This window comes from Thrips palmi, unplaced genomic scaffold, assembly GCF_012932325.1.
Source record: "Thrips palmi isolate BJ-2018 unplaced genomic scaffold, TpBJ-2018v1 HiC_scaffold_16, whole genome shotgun sequence".
NCBI lineage: Eukaryota > Metazoa > Arthropoda > Insecta > Thysanoptera > Thripidae > Thrips > Thrips palmi.
This window is the reverse complement of record NW_023144625.1, coordinates 9591322-9609926: the sequence shown is the minus strand read 5'-3', so window position 1 is coordinate 9609926 and position 18605 is coordinate 9591322. Positions and strand designations below refer to the sequence as shown.

The 18605-nt window shown below is 62.2% G+C and overlaps 1 protein-coding gene across 1 annotated transcript in view; it reads left to right on the top strand.

Annotated features, from left to right (window-relative positions):
• Positions 1-2052: 2052 nt before the first annotated feature.
• Positions 2053-18605, top strand: part of LOC117642597 (D(4) dopamine receptor) — a 42388-nt gene continuing 25835 nt past the window's right edge. The window contains exon 1 of the mRNA XM_034380902.1: positions 2053-2428. The gene's annotated coding sequence lies outside the window, so the exon portion shown is untranslated. The remainder of the gene's footprint in view (positions 2429-18605) is intronic.

Genomic DNA, 18605 nt, shown 5'->3' with positions numbered 1-18605 from the left:
CCCACCAATGGATTCCTCGTTCGGAGAGCAATCCATTGGTGGGGTCACACGTTCGGTTCGAGTCCCATTTAGCGACTCTGGAGCTCAAAACGCGTCTAGAGTTTTGGCCGCCTCCGCCGGTCTTCTGTCCCACTGTGCGGCTACGCCCACTCATTCACTGCTCTCTGCGCTCGCACGGGCGCGCCGGCGGCCGCACGGCCAAAAAACAAGAACGCAGTGGGAAAAGTGCCTGATTCGGGCGTTTGGTCCGAAGCGCGAGGCATGCCCAGGGCGGCACCGGGCACAAGACGGCCCGGCGCGACGTGCGGACGCGGGCCGGCCGGCCGATGTCTCGAAATAGCCGCCACGCACCACACTGTCAGCGGCGCGGGGCGGAGCGGCCACCGGCCGCCAGGCCCCGGCCGGCCAGGCCGCCGCCGGTCCCGGTTCGTGCGGTTTCGATCCGGGTTTTGCAACCGGATTAATATGGCTGGTCGCTAAGGGTCGCGCGCGCAACCCCGCCGCGTCGCCGCGGCGTCGGTCTTGTCTGGCTCCTCCAGCACCGCCGCGCCGCCGCGCACCTCGGCGATGTCAACACGCAGGAAGCACGGCGACGGCGTGATCGTCCTCGGACGCATTTGGCCGAATCGCCCCGCCGCGCCGCGCGTCCCATTCATCATGTCCAGCAGGACCATTACGCGCGGCACGCCTCCTCCATCAGGGCCTTCTGGGCCTTCTGCGCGCGCACGCCCTGCTGCAGACTGATTCCGAGAACCGTCGCTCTGTCTCTCTCGCACCTTTATGGGACGCTCCATGAGTGCGAGAGAGACAGACCGATGGAAATGACTTCGGGAATCAGTCTGCTGCTGCAGGGCTTCCCTGTGCGTCACGGCCGCGTGAGGCAACCCTATGCGACCCCCGGCGCTGTGCTTCGAGAAGGAGAAGACCACCGCGACGGCGGCATCATTTCCGCCAGAGCAGCGCGCCGCGTTGGCAGTGTACTTGGCACTGTGCATGTAGTGTACACTCGAGCTTTTCTGGGTGAACGAACAGCCTCCCTTGCCGCTGCTGCTGGATTCCGAGTCGTCCTGGACGTCGTGGATGTCGTCACCGTCGTGGTGAAGAAAGCCTCTGCCGGTGTCCCCGCCTGCTGAAGGAGTCTGCTGGCTCGCCGCCGCGGCCGCCTGCGTTCCGAAAATCATTTTGAATAATAATTATTAATTTCGGGGAGCATATACCTTGCGGGACCGGGCCGGCGCGGCGCGCCCCCGCGCGAAGCCGACTTCGGAGAACATGGATGTAATGATGGAAGGCGTCGGGCTTTCCGGGCCTTCCGAGAGCGCGGCCGTGTCGGCGCGTCGTTGGCCCGGATGAGTGTGCGGCAATTAGAATATCTCGACTCCTCGTTCCGTTCCAAACGGAGTGCCTCCCTCCCTCCGTCGCGTCGCCCAAGGTGGACGACCGCGTACGCGCGCGTGGACGAAGACCGACCCACAGTGGGCCAGAAGACCGGCGGAGGTGGCCAAAACTCTAGACGCGTTTTGAGCTCCAGAGTCGCTAAATGGGACTCGAATCGGACGAGTGACCCCACCAATGGATTGCTCTCCGAAGCCTTAGACCTGTCTAAGCCTGAAGCCTTAACGAAAATTATCACCATGCACGAAAGGATTTGCCAAAAACGTAACCCTGTCTTTAGGCAATATCTTGGCTTCGTTGTCGAGAAGTTGTCTGGTCGGCAGGACGCGGTTGGCAACCCTTCGGCTGTACTAAGAGAATGTTTTCCTACTGATGTGGCAGCACTGCACCACAAGAAGCTTGAAGCCGAATGAATTAAAACACCTTTGAATGGCCGGCGTGCTCTCACTAATCCCCCATTGACGGGATGCTTTCCGGCTGGACCACGGCACCGCGGCGTCTCCCCGCCCCCTCCCTTTCAATCCCCCGCGGCCCCGCGCTCCGCTTGGCGGGCAGGCAGCCTGGCGGGCAGTCAGGCAGGCAGCCAGGCAGGGTGGCGGCCGACTTCGCTTGCCGCCAGCGCCAGCGCCAGCCGCCAGCTCAGTCAGTGTTCGGCCGGCGGTCGAGCGCGACTTACAGTGCGCGTGCTTCGCGTGCAGGAGCAGACGGCCTCCGCGGCCAAGACACGCGCGACTCGCGGCAAGCAGAGCGAAGCAGAGCGTCCCTCTCGCCGGGACGAGTCTCGCCTCGTGCGCGTGTGTGTTTGTGTGCGTGTCTATCTGCCTGTGTGTGCAGCAAGCAACGAAGTAAACAAGACCGCTTAAAAAGTGCCTGGAAGAAAAGTGTTGTGCGTTGTCGCGTCGTCTCAGGAACTGGTGCCAATTTCTTTCCCGGGAAGAGGTGCGAGAGCCGCTCCGGAGAAATGCACCGGCCGTCGTGAGGAAGGCGCAGGACGCACGCACCGCCGGGGAACCGTCGCACCGCCGCCGCACCGGTGAGTTTCTGGAGTTTGCGCTGCAGGGCCACCCGTTTAACAACAACAGCAGCAGCCTTGCAGCAGCAGCAACAACAAAAGGACCCCCGGGGGCGACAGGTGCCGGCCGCTGGCGGGCTTGCCCCGCGCACAGTGGGCCAGAAACCGGCGGAGGCGGCCAAAATTCGAGACGCGTTTTGAGCTCCAGAGTCGCTAAATGGGACTCGAACCGACCGTGTGACCCCACCAATGGATTGCTCTCAGGACGAGGAATCCATTGGTGGGGTCACACGTTCGGTTCGAGTCCTGCTTAGTGACTCTGGAGCTCAAAACGCGTCTCGAATTTTGGCCGCCTCCGCCGGTTTCTGGCCCACTGTGCCGCGCTTCTGCGAAGAACCGTTCGCTTTGGTCGCCGAACTGCCGAACCTCGGTGCTTCTCGGCCCGTCCGTCCGGCCGATCGGTCTTCGGAGGCTCGCGTGACGCAAGCCGTGCTGCACACGCGTCCGCCAAGCCCGCCAGGCCCGCCCCCGCACGGCCGAGCAGCGCCGCGTGCACGACGGCCTGCCCGACGATGACCTCACGCGCGCCCGGCTAAAGGTCCTTAAGGTCTTCGAGGTGCGGGTGAGGCTTGACCGCCGCGGTCCGTGTTTGTGTGTGAGGCCGCGCGCAGCAGGAGAAAGCGCTGGAAAGGACCTCTGGAGCAAACTGGAGGGACTGCGGAGGAGGCGGACGCGCCGACCTAGGACAACAAGTACCTGCCGTCGGACGTGTGGGGCGGGGCGGGGCGGGGCGGGGCGGGGCGGGGCGGGGTAAAGCGCAGCAAATGAGAACCAATGTTGTCGATGGCTCGCCGGTTCCCACCACTCTCTCTCTCTCTCTCTCTCTCTCTCTCTCTCTCTCTCTCACACACACACACACACTCTCTCTCTCTCTCTCTCTCTCTCTCTCTCTCTCTCTCTCTCTCTCTCTCTCTCTCTCTCTCACACACACACACCACACACACACACACACACACACACGCGCGCGCGCGCGCTGAGGTCGTGCTCGGCAGTGTCGCTAGATTCGCGTCGCTACCTCTCTTTGTGTGGGACGGCCGGCCGGACGGCGTAGGGTAACGACAGCAAAGGGCGGAGCGCCGTCTCGGCACCGTCTCGAGTCCCTGTCGTCCTGTCTGCAGGAGTTTCTCTGCCGTCGTCGTCGTCTTTTCGGCGTCGTCTGGAGGGAGTTGACACCCCCTTTATTAGAACGGCTCGTCCTCTTCAGGTATATACAGGTATATATCGGTTCTGGTGGGACTGAAGCGGACCCTAGAGCATCCCGAGCACCGCGTCTTTACGTCTTTACCCGCCAGCACCGCATTCCCGGTCACCACGCCGGCGCCCTCGAGACGGGCGTCCCGTATTGGTGCGAGAGAGAGAGAGAGAGAGAGAGAGAGAGAGAGAGAGAGAGAGAGAGAGAGAGAGAGAGGACCTCCCCCTTCGGAATCAGCCAGCCTGCAGGGACTTTCCTCCTCGTCGTCGCCGTGAGCGTGCCCAGCCGTAGGCCGCGTCTGGTGGCAGGAAATTTCCTTGCCGTCGCCGACCGTGTCAACCTGTGCGTGTGTGCGTGTGTGTGTGAGTGTGTGTGTGCGCGCGCGCGCGCTCGCGGCACAGCAGGCTGCAGCACGACGCCGCCAACCTCAGCATACCGGGTACGCGCGCTGTGCGGCGAGTCTTACTTATTTGACGCCAGTTGATGACTCGCTTCCGGGCGGATTGGGCGCCCCGCCCCGCCCCGCCCCGCCCCACCCCGCCCCCACCCCGCCCCCACCCCGCCCCCACCCCGCCCCGGCCTGAAGGGGGTGTGTCCGCCGTGTCCGCTTATCTCGGCGTCTCCACTTCCCACGCAAAGAGCCACCGCCCCCACGCACCTAGCCGACCCTAGCAGTGCCAAAGTGGCCAGTGCGTGTCGTGCGCCTGTGTGTGTGTGTGTGTGTGTGTGTGTGTGTGTGTGTGTGTGCGTGTATGTGTGCGTGTGTGCGTGAGCTTTGGCGAGGCCGGCCTTCGATAACGAAACGCGATAAAAGTAATGGAATCCGCGACTTTGATTTGGTCGCCAAGACTGGCCGGCCGGCCGCGGCCGGCCTGTGGGCACACTGTGGGCCGCCGAGAGTGGAGCGAGCAGTAACCTCTGGGACGGGCCTCTGCGGCGCGGTCTGAGAATGTGTGTGTGCTCGTGTCTGTGCGTCGGTGTGTGCGTGTGCATGTCCCCTTCCCTGCAAGCCGCACCGCGCTCCGCCCTCCGCCGCCGGCCCTGCATGAGTCACTCCCGAGCCCTACCTCAACCCCGCCCCCCCGCCCCACCCCTCAGCCCCACCCCACAGTGGGCCAGAAGGCCGGTGGAGGCGGACAAAACTCTGGATGCGTTTTGAGCTCCAGAGTCGCTAAATGGGACTCGAACCGAACGTGTGGTGACCCCACCTATAGATTGCTCTCCGCACGAGCAATCCATTGGTGGAGTCACACGTTCGGTTTGAGGCCTGCTTAGCGACTCTGGAGCTCAAAACGCGTCGAGAGTTTTGGCCGCCTCCACCGGTCTTCTGGCCCACTGTGCACCCCCCTCCCCGGTGCGGGCTCCGGCCGCTCCCGCCCCTCCGGCATGGCGGTAGCGGCGCGGCGGCGCGGCAGGCTGCATCCGCGGCTCGGCTTACGGGCGAAGGCCCTGAAGGCCCGCATCATGATGCAAGAAGCGCGCCCAAGCGCAGCAGCGCAGCGGACTCTTTCCGAGAGCCCCCCCCCCTCTCTCTCTCTCTCTCTCTCGCACTAAATGAGGCGGCGTCCCGTATGGGTGCGAGAGAGACGGACCGAATGAGCGCTGCGGCGCTAAGCGCCGTGCGGCCAGTGAACCTCAGTGAACCGCAACGTACACACACTATCAGTGCGATTGAGTTATGGCAATGAGAGGCCCAAGCACGAGGCAGAGGCAGCCGAGGCGGCGCCAGCGAGCAGACGACGAGCAGACGACGCCGAGCAGACGACGCCGAGCAGACGGCGAGCAGACGACGGCGAGCAGACGACGGCGAGCAGACGACGGCGAGCAGACGACGCCGAGCAGACGACGCCGAGCAGACGACGCCGAGCAGACGACGCCGAGCAGACGACGCCTGTCGATGGAGGAGACGAAGGACGCGGATGAGGAATTCGGAAAGCGAGGTGCGAAGCGACGTGGCGTGCTGGCGGCGCGACGTGCAGTCACTCTACAAAAAATGTCCTGTCAACGCCGTTAATTTATTACCAATGTTTGCTGTTATGCAATTCACGGCGTTTGCTGTGAACGAGTTCACGGCGTTCACTGTGATCTCGGTTACAGTGTTCACTGTGATCTGGCCACAGTAAACGCCGTGAATTGGAGCCTGATTTGCAGTACTTCAGTGCTCAGCGGCGTCAATCTCACAGTGTTTACTGGGGACCAGATCACAGTGAACACTGTAACCGAGATCACAGTGAACGCCGTGAACTAGTTCACAGCAAACGCTGTGAATTGACCTACAGTGAAAACTGGTAATAAATTAACGGCATTTACAGGACATTTTTGGTAGAGTGGTGGCACTACACTGTGGTAGCAGTGCCCCAGGCCCTGGGCCCCAAGGCAGCACCAAGGCAGCGGCAACCACGCCAGCCCAGGGACGCCGGGAATAGACCTGTGCAACAAACCACGTAACGCGGGGGAGATAATTGTGTGTAGCGTTCCACATGGAATGCCGGGAATCTTTCCCTGTAGCGGCTTTCAATAGTTACCGCTGGAACCAGCTCCAAAAGTGGAGCTGAGTCCCCGCCTCGCCCCGCCACGTGCCCAGATAAGGACACGCGCGGCGGGGCGCGGCGGGACTCAGGGCGGCGTGACCCTGAAAGTGGCCCGAGCAGCACAAATCGAGGGACTGCTGCATCGATAGCAGCGAGAGCAATGCGCCGAGGCGCCCGCCGGGATGCGTCGCCGTGGGACTGTGTGTGTGTGTGTGTGTGTGTGTTCGTGTGTGTTCGTGTGTGTTCGTGTGTGTGTCTGTGTTCCTGGGCCTTTTTGGAAGCGGCGCGATAACGAGCTTGCGCCGCGCCTGTGCGTGTGTCTGCATCTGTGTGTGTGGTGTGTGTGTGTGTGTGTGTGTGTGTGTGTGTGTGTGTGTATGTGTGAGTCATACTTGTGTTTGTGTGCACGACCCCACTTTCCCCGCCTGTGGGAACGGCCGTCGTCGGCCGTCCCTCGGGGGCGCAGTAATCGCATCCCCCATAGCGCCCCCGCCCCGCCCCCTCGTCCGTCATGCGTCCCCAAGCCGCGGGGCTCTGAAAGGGGTTTAGTTCCAACGCCAAAGCCTCACAAGTGCACTCTGCGACTCTCCGGCGTGACCGGGGTGGTGACAGTGGCAGTGCACAGTGGGCCAGAAGCTGGTGGAGGCGGCCAAAACTCTAGACGCGTTTTGAGCTCCAGAGTCGCTAAATGGGACTCGAACCGAACGTGTGACCCCACCAATGGATTGCTCTCCGAACGAGGACTCCATTGGTGGGGTCACACGTTCGGTTCGAGTCCTGTTTAGCGACTCTGTAGCTCAAAACGCGTCTAGTGTTTTGGCCGCCTCCACCGATCTTCTGGCCCACTGTGTGACAGTGGCAGTGGCTCTCCATCTCCCCCGATACGATCCACAATCCCGCGGCCCGCAGGCTCGCCGTCGGCCCGGCCCTCGGCCCGGCCAGCGCGCGGACGCAGACTTTGACCCCCGCGGCGTTTAAAACTAACCAAGTCACTCGCTAAACGGACCCCGTCTGCAGCGCATTTCCCCGCCGTGCGCGCGTGTTTGTGTGTTTGTGTCTGTCTGTGTGTGTGTGAGTGTGTCATCTCGACCGCCTCGACGGACGGACTGACGTGTCCACCTGCCAGCCGTGCCGTGACTCGTCATTTGTCAATCGTGCCTGGAGTGAGTGGCGTCGAGTGGACGCCGCCTTGGCGGTGCTTCGCGGTGCCTTCGCGTCCCCCGGGGCAGCTTGCCGCCAGCCTGCCTCAGCTTTGCGGGCGGTCCGCCGGGCCGCGCCGCGCCGCCACTCGCAGACTGATTCACAGAGTCGTTTTCGTCACCCTGTCTCTCTGTCTGTCTCTCTCTCTCTCTCTCTCTCTCTCTCTCTCTCTCTCTCTCTCTCATTAGCGGGACGCTCCATGAGTGCAAGAGAGACAGAGCGACTCGGCCTGCTGCCTGGGGCCAGGTGGCCGTCATGAAGTGCTGGTCGAACCCCGACCGGGTGAACAGTGCGCACAGTGAGCCAGAAGACCGGCGGAGGCGGTAAAAATTCTAGACGTGTTTCGAGCTCCAGAGTCGCTATGCAGGACTCGAACCGAACGTGTGACCCCACCAATGGATTGCTCTCCGGGCGAGGAATCCATTGGTGGGGTCACAAGCTCGGTTCGAGTCCTGTTTAGCGACTCAATAGCTCAAAACGCGTTTAGAATTTTTTCCCTTCTCCACCGGTCGCTTGGCCCTCTGTGCAGTGGCGGGCGGCCGCGGGCGGGTCAGGGGTCGCCGCGAAGCCTTAGCGCCGCGGTGCCGCGGAGCCGCGGCGTGCCCTTGGCGTTGGCCACGATTTGGCGCCGCACGTGCCTCTGTCTGCGCGTCTTGGCCGCGACGCCGCCCCGCCCCGCCAAGCGCAAAGCCCTTCGAGGATCTGGGATGGATGGCTGGATGTGGGGCAACGCGCTATCACGACCAGAGGCGCGGCGGGGCGGGGCGTGACGGCCGCGGCAGGGTTCGCGGTTATGTCATTTCGTCTTACTACATGGGAGCGCACCGGTACGCTGGCGGTGCACGCCACGGCCACGCGGTGCTAGCCGTCCCGGCCGCAATGATTCTGAAAGGACCGTTTCGACCCTCTGTCTCCGTCGCACTACCGGATTACAATGTCGCACTCGTGTGGCGTGTGTGGGTGCGAGAGAGACAGCGGCTTGGCTTCCCCGCCGTTACACAGTGGGCCAGAAACCGGCGGAGGCGGCCAAAATTCTAGACGCGTTCTGAGCTCCAGAGTCGCTAAATGGGACTCGAACCGAACGTGTGACCCCACCAATGGATTGCTCTCAGGACGAGGAATCCATTGGTGGGGTCACACTTTCGGTTCGAGTCCTGTTTAGCGACTCTGGTGCTCAAAACGCGTCTAGAATTTTGGCCGCCTCCGCCGGTTTTCTGGCCCATTGTGCGTTATTTACCCTCGGAGCGCTACCTGGCTGCAGTGGTGCCCCCCGGGGTGCGAGGGGCGGAGGGGGCGGAGGGCGTAGGGCCGGCAGGCCGGGCATTCCACGCATGCCAACCTGTCGGCCTGTCGGACTGGTTGGCGCTCCGACCCTCCGGCCTCCATGTCGGCGCGGGCGGCCGGGCCTTTGACAGTGTGGCGGTGTGGCGCCGTCGGCCGGCCGCCCAGACGGACGCGAACCCCTTCCGAAATGGCGCTTCGTCGCTCTGTCTCTCTCGCACCCCTACGGGACGCCCCGTGAGTGCGAGAGAGACGGCGTGGCAAAGCACCGTTTCGGACTCCGCTTGCAGGTCGTGCAGTTACGGCGTTACGGCACGCGGTGTCGACACGCCTCGCCTTCCCGACGCACTGCATGTCCATGATGGGCCGGAGGCGGCCGGACGCCACGAAGGGGGTCAACGCCGTGGCATAGCAGCGCCGTGGAGCCGTCGGCTCGCGGCGTTCCGCGTTCGCGGGTTCGAATACCGTCAGGGACGCGCGTTCGAAAAAATTGGTGAGGCGCGTCCGGGCCGCGAGGGCGTGGCCGGGCCGTGACAGGTGGCCCGGACATTAGCATACGACACGATCCGCCCAGCGCCTAAATTCCCGTCCGGGCGCAGGAAGCGTTTCGTTCTTCGTTGCCTCTGGGGCGTCCAGGACTTCCAGGACGTCCAGTCACGTCGACAAGCAGGTGGGAGAGAGACAGAGACACCAAGTGCTGCATACGGAATCATCGTCCTGCAGCAGGACTTGACACACACACTGTTCTCTCTCTCTCTCTCTCTCTCTCTCTCTCTCTCTCTCTCACTCACTCACTCACTCACTCACTCACTCACTCACTACTCACTCACTCACTCACTCACTCACTCACTCACTCACTCACTCACTCACTCACTCACTCACTCACTCACTCACTCACTCACTCATACTCACTCACTCACTCACTCACTCACTCACTCACTCACTCACTCACTCACTCACTCACTCACTCACTCACTCACTCACTCACTCACTCACTCACTCACTCACTCACTCCCACGCGTCGCCACGTTCGCCTCCTTGCGTGCGTTTTGGCACGTCCCTCGCGCCTCTGCCGCGCGCCACGCGTCGCCACGCCGCGGTGACTTGACTGCCTCGGCTCGGCCGCCGAATTGTAAAGTCAGAGCACGATCCCCGCGAAGGGCGTATCGACGGCGTGCCCTTGGCGGCGGTGCGCGCGCGCGGCACCCGTGGAGACTCATTCCGAGGGTCAGTGCCGTCGCTCTGTCTCTCTCGCACCCCCGCGGGGCGCCGCATGCGTGCGAGAGAGACAGAGCGATGGAAAGGACTCTCCTCGGAATGAGGCTGCTGCGCGCTGCGCGTCGACGACACCCCGTGCCAGCTGGAGGGAGATTCGGCGCGTGCCGCTGCAGACTCATTCCGAGAGTCGTCTTCGTCGCTCTGTCTCTCTCGCACCCATACGGGACGCACCACGAGTGCGAGAGAGACAGAGCGACGAAAACGGCTCCCTGTCGCAGCCTCTCCGCCACTGCACTTTTCCTTTTCGATTTGAATTACTGAAACGACTGGCGGTGGGATGGGAATAGCATGCCTCATGCATACTCCTCTCTGCCGACCTCCGCTTTGCTGACCGGACGACTGTCCGTCAAGTTCTCCTCACTCGCTCACTCACGTTCACGTGTTTGCCCGCTCGTAATCTGGCGGCGGCCATCTCTCACCCATCTCACCCGGCCTTTACTCCTTTTCGGTTCTTGCTGTTGTTCTCTTTTTGCCGCTGATTTTCATCTTTTCGGCTCGCGGCGGGCGGCGGGCCTGGCTGCTGCCGGTCCTCATCAAGTCGAGCCGCGCTCCAGCGGTGTGCTGGAAGCTGGAGCCGTGCCCTGGCCGGCCATTAGCACGGCGATGACGGAAAATGATTGCGCGAATCAAATCGAGTCTGGCCAGTGTGTGTGTTTGCGAAAAATTCTCACCTTCCGCCCGCCGCCGCCGCCGCAGACTGCGGCCGCCCGCGCGCGCGCGCGTGTGTGTGTGTGTGTGCATGTGCGTGTATGTGTGTGTGTCGCGATCCGCGGCCACGCCCCGCCACGCCCCGCCACGCCCCGCCACGCCCCGCGCGATGCCAGTGGAGGTTGTGGTGGCCTTCGCAGGTTGCATTGCCACCGCCCACCTCCACGGCCGGCCCCGCCAGGCCGCCAGCAGCCGCCGCCGCAGCGCGCGTTCGCGCCGCGTCCCGCCCTTCAACATCCAGTCCCCGTGGGTGCCCGTCGCGGCCCGCACAGTGGGCCAGAAGACCGGTGCAGGCGGCCAAAACTCTAGACGCGTTTTGAGCTCCGGAGTCGCTAAACAGGACTCGAACCAAACGTGTGACCCCACCAATGGATTGCTCTTCGAACGAGGAATCCATTGGTGGGGTCACACGTTCGGTTCGAGGCCTGCTTAGCGACTCTGGAGCTCAAAACGCGTCTAGAGTTTTGGCCGCCTCCACCGGTCTTCTGGCCCACTGCGGCCCGTCGCGGCCCGGCTCTGCCAGCCACTCGGCCACGCCGGCAATACGCAGGCCTCTCCGATTTCCCACGGAAAGCAACTGCAGCTTCGGCACAACGCGGCGACCGCGTTTTCGTTTCGGCCTCCGAGAATAGCGACTCGGCGCGGACGTCGGCGACGACGGCCACTTCTCCGTTTTGCGGGGTCGGGTCGGCGTCGTGGACCGCGGCGGCGATCGGTTCTCGCGGCATCACGCGGTGCTGACACTGGAAAAAGGCGAAACAGTGTGTCCGTCGCGATGTTGCCTGCCTTCTAGCTACGCGCAGGGCTCCCCCGCGGACGCCGCCGCTGCCCAGAGCGGAGGGCATTGCCTTGTCCGTCGTTACTCTTCGTCACGCCGAGCCACGGAAAATGTGACGCGGCGCGCCTCTTTGTGTCCGAAGGGCCGCGGAGGGCACAGTGGTCCAGAGGACCGGTGGAGGCGGCCAAAACTCTCGACGCGTTTTGAGCTCCAGAGTCGCTGAATGGGACTCGAACCGAACGTGTGACCCCCACCAATGGATTCCTCGTTCGGAGAGCAATCCATTGGTGGGATCAGACGTTCGGCTCGAGTCCTGTTTAGCGACTCTGGAGCTCAAAACGCGTCTAGAGTTTTGTCCGCCTCCACCGGTCTTCTGGCCCACTGTGGAGGGCCGCGCACTGGTCATTTTCCCGGCGTCCGTGAAGGCTGTGACACTGTCACAGTGTGACAGTCCCTGGGGGCGTGTCCTCCCAGGCCGGTACGCAGGGTAAGGACTCTGGCAGTGAAAGTGACATAGCAGTGCCGCGACCAGAGACGGCACAAAAGGAGTCTCTTTATTCCGGCGCGGGTATCGAACCCGCGACGTCGACGTGGACGTGTGTGTGTGTGTGTGTGTGTGTGTGTGTGTGTGTGTGTGTGTGTGTGTGTGTGTGTGTGTGTGTGTGTGTGTGTGTGTGTGTGTGTGTGTGTGTCTGTGTCTGTGTGTGTGGGTGCGTTGCGTTCGTCGCGTTGTCGCTGCTGGCTGGCCACGGTGGGGAATTCCCGCCGGGTCTCTCTCTTTCTCTCTCTCCCTCTCTCTCCCTCTCTCTGTCTCTTCCTTGTGCGACTGCGCGTGACCAAATCGGGATAGAGAGTGAGAGGGTCAGAGAGGTGTCGGTGCGAGAGAGCCCGCTACGTACCTCTACAAATCGAAGAGTGTACATGGTATGCTCTAACTGGAGCATGCCTGCAAGCACGCTCTAACTAGCGCATGCCTGCCAAGCATGCACTTACTAGCGCATACTCCTGTACACGCTTCCTCGATGCAGACAACTCCCTATCCCTTAAGCCTGACTGCATGCTTCAGTTAGCGTGTACATGGCATATGCACTAGTTGAGCATGACGGCAGGCATGCGCTGCTAGAGCGTGCTTGCAGGCATGCTCCAGTTAGAGCATACCATGTACACTCTTCGATTTGTAGAGTACCTTCGTCCTTTTTCGAAACAGTAGTTCCGTGTGCACCTCTCTGTTTACTGAATCCTTATTACCCGGCTGTTGGTTCGAGCATCGTCGTCGCCGTCGGCCGTCGCAGCACTTGACTGAGGCGAGGTGGACTTCCCTGTCTGCAGGAGTACTTGTCCGCCTGTCTGTCTGTCTGTCTGTCTGTCTGTCTGTCTGTCTGTCTGTCTGTCTGTCTGTCTGTCTGCCTGCTTGTCTGTCTGTCTGTCTGTCTGTCTGTCTGTCTGTCTGTCTGTCTGTCTGTCTGTCTGTCTGTCTGCCCGTCCCTTATCGGCGAACAAAGCACGTCAAGGCTGCAACGGTGCGAGATCGGTGCGAGATCGGCCGATCTTTCGGCCGCAAGACGACACCGCCGTGGTCCGGCAAACGGCAACAGGACGTCCTTCTCCTTCTGAATCGCGGCCGCGAACCAAACTGCAGAGCAGCAAGCTTTCCCGTTTGGTCCGCGGTGCGCCGCGGTGCGCGGGGGCGGGCGCCACCGCACAGTGGGCCAGAAGACCGGTGGAGGCGTTAAAAATTCTAGACGTGTTTCAAGCTCCAGAGTCGCTGAATGGGACTCGAACCGGACGTGTGACCCTACCAATGGATTGCTCTCCGAACGAGGAATCCATTGGTGGGGTCACACGTTCGGTTCGAGTCCTGTTTAGCGACTCTGGAGCTCAAAACGCGACTAGAGTTTCGGCCGCCTCCACCGGTCTTCTGGCCCACTGTGCGCCGCCTTCTCGAGCCACTTGACGCTCTTCGCTCTTCCATCGGAGCGTCGTCGTCGATTCGGAGAAAGTGTGACGTTGTGACGCCGCCGTGACGGCGTGGTGCCGAAAGCGAGCCTCCCTCTGCCTTCGCTAAATCCGCAGCGCCCCGCCCCTCCCCTCCCCGCCCCGCCCCGGCGGCTGGCCGCGGACTCCCACACAGTGATGGCCGGCGCGTCACCCTGGGCCGTCCCGGTCGGTGATGCGGACCAGGCTTCATAATCTCCCCGAAAATACAAGCCCCGTCAGCCTCCACTCCTCACTGCCACCTTGACGGCTTGGACTAGCGCCATCGCCACCGCCAGGGCCTCCAGGGCGTCGATTAGGTCACCCGCGGCGTGCGTGGGCGGGGCGCGGCATCGCGGGGCGTGGTGTGGCGGGGCGGGGCGGGGCGGGGCGGGGCGGGGCGGGGCGGGGCGGGGCGGGGCGGGGCGGGCGGGGCGGGGCGGGGAGGTCGCGGCCGCGGCGCGGGAAATCGCGGGCGGCGGCGGCCCTCCTAAACGGCGGCCGGAATGGTCTCGGGTGGGACTGGCGGCGCAGCTGCTGCTGGACAAGTGGAGGTCAGAACACCTGGCCGGCCGACTGGAGGACTGGAGGCAGCCGCTGTGCTCCAGCAGGCGGCAGTGGCTCCGCGCTCCGCTCTGATGACACGACTCAAGTCGAATCACTGCTGGCAGTGCTGGCGAGACAAATGACTGCCGCGCGGCGGCCAAAGCGCCGCCAAAATGAGCGCCGCCGATGCCGGCAGTCCCGGCCGCCGCCGAGCACCCCGCCAACCTCGCCAGCCTCGCCGCTCGCGACTTAGATCTTTATTTTATTCCCGTCTTTTTATTTTTACTGCCGCGCATGCCCCGATTTGACATACGGCGCGAGGCGGTAGGCGCTTTATGAGCGCAGCCTGGTTCCGAGAGTCGCCTTCGTCGCTCTGTCTCTCTCGCACCCACGGGCCATCCCCTTTTGGTGCGAGCGAGACAGAGCGACGAAAACGACTCGGAATCAGTCCACCACTGCCGTTGCCTGGCGTCCGCCGTGCGGAAGGTCAGGTGGGTTGCGGTTGCCGTAAAACAATGCGAGGCGGTGGTGAAGGTCCGCGGTTCGATTCCCGCCCGGAGAGGATCATTTTTTTTACGAACTCGCCTTGGCAATGCCGTCATTGGGCGGCGCGCCAGCAATGCGTCCAGCTTGATCGAGGAGGCGGGGCGGGGCGGGGCCGGGCGGGGCGGGCACCAGTGCGGTACCAGTTCGCGCTGCCCGTGATTGTGACGTTTCACCACGCGGTCGGCCGGGCCAGACAGCGTGTTGCGGTACGATACCCGTTGGCCGTGCCCGCACAGTGGGCCAGAAGACCGGTGGCGGCGGGCAAAACTCTGGACGCGTTTTGAGCTCCAGAGTCGCTAAATGGGACTCGAACCGAACGTGTGACCCCACCAATGGATTCCTCGTTCGGAGAGCAATCCATTGGTGGGGTCACACGTTCGATTCTAGTCCTGTTTAGCGACTCTGGAGCTCAAAACGCGTCTAGAGTTTTGCCCGCCGCCACCGGTCTTCTGGCCCACTGTGGCTCGCCATGCCCGCAGTGCCGTACCCCTGCCCTGCCTGCAGCCTCTTCTGGCCGCGGCCGCGCTCCCCTGCGGTACTGTACTGCCCGACCGCCAGCCCCGCCCCTCCTGTGCTTGCCGGCAGGCGGTGCAGTGTACCCTCTTGGCGCGCGGGGAGGCGGCGGCGGCAGCGTGGGACCCTCGCCGATGTTGGCGGTGTCCAATACGTGCGTCGCGAGGGAAAAAAGACAGCGAAGCGATTTGCGGGCGGTCGGGATGGCGACGCCGACGGCCTACATCGCGGGGAGTCGTATCGCTCTCCGGCGGCGCGGCGGGCCGGTCAGCTGATGCCCACGCCCCGCCTCGCCCCGCCCCGCCCCGCCCCGCCCCGCCCCGCCCCGCGGTTATGCAAAGCGAGATGGGACTGATGGGCACTGACTGGCGTCAAAGCGTACGACGAGACAGCAGAGCAAGAAGAGCAAAGCGAGTGGAGGGAAGGGAGGCCCCCGGGAGCGGGAAGGGAATCATTGCGATCTGCTCTTTGGAATGGGAGTGGCTACTGAACGGAACCGCGCGCTCCGCCGGCCGCTATCTAGCGATGATTTAACGAGGCTGATGTCGCCGACCGTGGCGCGGGTCGGCGCGAGGCTAGGAGGTGGGGTGGGAAGAGGGCGTTTTCATTACGGATTTTCGCGCTTGCCTGGCCTCTTGCCGGCCAACGTCAACACGGAAACCGCCGGCGCCGGGGGGTTGCCTATGCCGCTGTCGTCGGCGGCGACCTCGGCGGGACGGGACTTTCTCAGCGGGGACTTGCCGTCCGCGGCGCGCGTGGACGCCAGGATGTGAACCCGGCCAGAATTTCAACTTGCAAGTCGTTGTCGTAAAGCCGAATGTGAATGCGAATGCGAATGGCCACCGCTTATGCCTTGCTTGACGTCGGCGACGTCGTCGTGTCGTCGGGGGCCTGTTCGCGAATGGTCCGTTTCCGCTGCCAGGGCCGCGGAGACCGCGTCGGAGACGCGCTGACGGATGGCGTCGCCGCCCTGCCGAACCGGAGAATCGTCTCACAGTGGGCCAGAAGACCGGTGGAGGCGGCCAAAACTCTAGACGCTTTTTGAGCTCCAGAGTCGCTAAATGGGACTCGAACCGAACGTGTGACCCCACCAATGGATTCCTCGTTCGGAGAGCAATCTATTGGTGGGGTCACACGTTCGGTTCGAGTCCCATTCAGCGACTCTGGAGCTCAAAATGCGTCTAGAGTTTTGGTCGCCTCCACCAGTCTACTGGCTCACTGTACGTCTCGTCGCCCTGCCTCTGTCGCACTCGCACTCACGGTGCGCTCCACGGGGGCGCGAGAGAGACAGAGCGACGAAAACGACTCGCTGTCATTGCCTGTCGTATCGACGCGCGCCGTTTATGTATACTACATTTTCGGATCGCGAGATAGACCGACGTGAATAGCACAATGGTGACGCGTGGCGGGGGATTTGAATGGAGAGAGAGATAATTGCGGCTGTCATTGCGATAGGAAAGGGATAGCGTGACTCCGTCTCCCTCGCTCTCTCGGTGCGGCCGGTAAAGTGGGTCGATAGTCGATAGTGTCGGTGCGAGTGGCAGTGTAGTGGCACTGGTGGCGTCGCGTCTCGTTGTCTCGTTGTCTCGTTTTCGGAATGTCCGCCGCTTTTAGCCGCCGATCTCCTTGCCCCCGCGCATCGCGTCGGTGTGGGCCGCGCGGCCGCGCCGACGAGATAGCCGCGGAGGTGCGGCGCACAGTGGGCCAGAAGACCGGTGGAGGCGGCCAAAACTCTAGACGCGTTTTGAGCTCCAGAGTCGCTAAACAGGACTCGAACCGAACGTGTGACCCCACCAATGGATTGCTCTCCGAACGAGGAATCCATTGGTGGGGTCACACGGTCGGTTTGTGTCCCATTTAGCGACTCTGGAGCTCAAAGGGCATGTAGAATTTTGGCCGCTCCAGCGGTCTTCTGGCCCACTGTGCGGCGCGGCGCAGCGCCGTCCCGTCTGGCCGCCACTGCGGCTGCTTTCACGGAAAAAAAGAAATTCGCTGATTTAGCGAGAAAATCGCTGACTCAGCGAATTTTGGCCTTCTAGATTTGAGACAAGGGGCAAATTCGCTGAAACAGCGAACTTTTGTTCGCCAAACAAATATTCGCTGGAATAGCAAACAAATATTGCTGGGATTGCGATTCATGAACGCTGGGGCAGACACGGAATATTGGCTAGGAAATGTGTTAGCGACTTTGGTTTCGCTGAAGTAGCGAACAATTTTGCCCCTAATTTGCAAAACGGTACGCTGGCTTTTAAACCAGCGTAACATAATTGCTGTTTGACATTGGTAGCAACGGATGTGCACCGTTCCTGATCCTGGTGCGCCTAAGTTCGAAATATCCAAGTCGGTTGGATTTGCCCGTTTTCTTTTCTCCAAGTCCGCACGCTTTACCCCTCCTTGCCTCCATGACGGTTCTCCGCGCACAAAACCCGGAGGTGGCGCACTTGTGTCCTGGGGGCCAAACTCTTTGACGCTGTTTGGTCCGAGTGCAAACAGACTCGCCAACGGTACCGCAAAATGGATTGCCTCCATCAGCTAACCTTGGGGGTTCGCAAAATCGGTGTTATTTAGCCTCGGGGTCAAAGGGGGTAGAATTTTGCCCCCACTTCAGCAAACTTGAGTCCTAGCGAAGCACAGTCCCGCTGGAGCGACACTGCCGTTTTCAGTCCTTCTCAGTTGCTGCAGTACTTTGATAAGGAAATGCAATCAGCAAAAAAAGAAATAGCAAACGAAAATAAAAGTGAAATAATGATTAAACAAATTGTTTTTCAACATTTCTTTTCCTCTCGATATTTATTGATAAGAAAAAGCAGTTCTTGTTTTTGGTCTGAGACGTCGTGAGGAAGCGACACCGAGGGAAAACAACGCCAAATCGGAGCGTCAGCGTTCGAGGGGGTCCAGACGACACGAAAAGTGGGAAACTGCGACCGAGCGTCGCGACGACCACGGCGAGCCACGCCACTAATAGTCGCCACGATTAATCGTTTCGCCGCGTTCCTTCGGACGACGCTGTCTCTCTCGCGCCGCTGCGGGACGCCCCGTGAGTGCGAGAGAGACAGAGCGACGCGGCCGGCGGGCATTCCGACGCTATCGTCGTCCAGCAGGCGGACGCACCTTTCGGCCGATCGAGACGTCTCGTCTCGTCTGCGCGACGCCAGTCGTCGCTCTGTCTCTCTCGCACCTCTACGGGGCGCCCCATGAGTGCGAGAGAGACAGAGCGACGACTCTCGGAATCGGTGCGCCGGCCGCGAACGGACGGACGACGTCAACGCGAGCGGCGCATTCCGCGAATGGTGGAATGGCTCGTCCGTTGCTCCGTCACGTTCATTTCTCGCTGTTATTGTCATTTTTTTCCGCCGCCGTGCGCCGTGCACAGTGCACCGGCGACAAGTGTACCGGCACCGTGCTCGGCCGTCTCCGCGGACTCGCGTGGCGCATGGGAAGCTGCGGGAAAACACGTGTTCTTCCCTTTCCTTTCTGCGCGGTTTTGGTTTCCGGGAACATCATCCAGGTGGATCCCGCGGGATTCTTTTTGTCCGCGGACGCACTCACACAAACAAACAAACAAACACACACACAAACACACACACACAG